General features: G+C 49.2%; 1 non-coding gene across 1 annotated transcript in view; it reads right to left on the reverse strand.

The window, feature by feature from the left end:
• LOC143472594 (small subunit ribosomal RNA) overlaps positions 1–1,084 on the reverse strand; it is a 1,810-nt gene extending 726 nt beyond the window's left edge. The window contains exon 1 of the ribosomal RNA XR_013119940.1: positions 1–1,084. This exon is cut by the window's left edge and continues 726 nt beyond it. This is a non-coding gene — a ribosomal RNA (small subunit ribosomal RNA).
• Between the last annotated feature and the right edge of the window lie 1,416 nt (positions 1,085–2,500).

Genomic DNA, 2,500 nt, shown 5'->3' on the forward strand with positions numbered 1-2,500 from the left:
GCTGCCGGAGAGGTCGTCAAAGTAACGCCCCCCGATCGCTAGTTGGCATCGTTTATAGTCAGAACTAGGACGGTATCTGATCGTCTTCGAACCTCTGACTTTCGCTCTTGATTAAAGAAAACATTCTTGGCAAATGCTTTCGCAGTTGTTCGTCTTGCGCCGATCCAAGAATTTCACCTCTAGCGGCACAGTACGAATGCCCCCGTCCGTCCCTCTTAATCATTACCTCGCGCTCCGAAAACCAACAAAATAGAACCGAGGTCCTATTCCATTATTCCATGCACCATTATTCAGGCGAACCGCCTGCTTTGAACACTCTAATTTTTTCAAAGTAAAACGTTCCGGCCGCCGCCAACACTCAGTCAAGAGCACCGACGGTGAACCGAAGGTGAGGCCGGGCACGCCAGTACAACGCCTTGCGACGGACCGACGGCCCGAGCCCAAAATCCAACTACGAGCTTTTTAACCGCAACAACTTAAATATACACTTTTGGAGCTGGAATTACCGCGGCTGCTGGCACCAGACTTGCCCTCCAATGGATACTCGTTAAAAGTTTTAGAGTGTACTCATTCCAATTACAGGGCCTCGTTAGAGTCCTGCATTGTTATTTTTCGTCACTACCTCCCCGCGTCGGGAATGGGTAATTTGCGCGCCTGCTGCCTTCCTTGGAAGTGGTAGCCGTTTCTCAGGCTCCCTCTCCGGAATCGAACCCTGATTCCCCGTCACCCGTAAGAACCTCGGTAGGCAGATACCGTACCGACGAAAGTTGATAGGGCAGACACTTGAATGATTTGTCGCCGGTGCAAGACCGTGCGATCCGCAAAGTTATCCAGAGTCACCAACGAGCACGGGCCGAGGCCCGGTCGGTTTTTGGTCTGATAAATGCACGCCTCCGTGAGTCGGCGCTTTTCGCATGTATTAGCTCTAGAATTACCACAGTTATCCAAGTAACACGTACGATCAAATGAACCATAACTGATTTAATGAGCCATTCGCAGTTTCACTGTACGAGAGCTCGTACTTACACTTGCATGGCTTAATCTTTGAGACAAGCATATGACTACTGGCAGGATCAACCAGGTAGCTATTCGCAGCAAACGAGGCTGCTGCGGGACGACGGGCGCCCCGCGTTTCTTTTCACACGTTCTCCGTGTACATCGCTACTCAAACACTACGCTCGCGGCTTGCACGAGCTCCGAAAACCGTCGATTCCGGACGCTGCCCGGCGATTCGAGTGCAATACTCGCGCCGAGGCACGCCGATAGCTTGCCACTGGATCCGACAGACCGCTCAAAACCCCGGCTAAGCATGGGCGACCGCGCGAACAGCATTACATCTGCCCATCGTGCCCGACGCCAACCGAGATCGATTCTGCTTCGATTCGCACTCGCGCGCGCATTCGCTCACACGACTGCCTGCTCCCTCATAGTAGTCACAGAATCCTGCATCGCCATGGTACCCCCAGAACGGCCTCGGGATCGCGCGACCTCGCGGCCGGATTTGGAGTTTGGGAAGGTGCGTGGCCGCTTGCCGTGGCCGCCGAACCGCGCCCCGGCCGGGCACTGCGCGCAACTCGAACGTTTGGACTCTGAAAATATTTCCCAACGTTTGGACTTTAACTTTTGTCGAGACTTGAAAAAATTTCAGAGTCCAAACATCGACCCGCGGCAAAAACTTTTCCGAGGTCGAAAAATCCGCGCTCGGTCAAGAGAATATGCGCGGCCTGGGCGTTTGGACTCTAACATTTTTTGGAGTGGATGGGAAAAATTTTCAGAGTCCAAAACACCGACCCGCGCGTGATGCTCTCCCGAGTTCGGAAAATCCGCGCCAGGTGAAAGCTATGCGCGCGACCTGGTCGTTTGGACTCTAAAAAATGTTCAAGTCTCATCACACCAACAAAAAGTTAAAGTCCAAACACCGACTCGCGGCTAAAGCTCTTCCGACTTGGGAAAATCCGCGGCGGGTGAGGGCTATCCGCGCGACCTGGGCGTTTGGACTTAACATTTTTTTGGTGTGAATCGACTTGAAAAAATTTCGAAGTCAAAAGTCTATAAAATTAATCTAATGCCATACAGTGTCAAAGTGCACAATTTTAATCGATATAATCATAACAATATATGTCATACAACAAAATCATCAAATAATCGTCAAGCAGCATTGCAAAGCTACGTGAGTCAATGCAAGGCAATGACAACGTATTTATCAATTAAAGTTATTGTTAAATTATAAAATAAAATTAAATTAAATTAAATTGAAGAGCTCAATTACGCCAATGTAACAGAGTGTCATACAAAATATATTGAATCACACACGTCCAAACGCTAAAGAAATATATCAAATGCACTCACCTGCCAGTCACCGTTTTGGGTAACTCAGAATAGACCGTCTTTCGTCGGGAATTGAGTTGATCATTGAACATTGCAGTAGGAATAGGTTTAAGCGGAATAATAATAATAGCGGAAGGCTGATGCTCCAGGTAAATGTTTGCTTCGCTCATAT

Source organism: Clavelina lepadiformis, unplaced genomic scaffold (assembly GCF_947623445.1).
Source record: "Clavelina lepadiformis unplaced genomic scaffold, kaClaLepa1.1 scaffold_289, whole genome shotgun sequence".
Taxonomy (NCBI): domain Eukaryota; kingdom Metazoa; phylum Chordata; class Ascidiacea; order Aplousobranchia; family Clavelinidae; genus Clavelina; species Clavelina lepadiformis.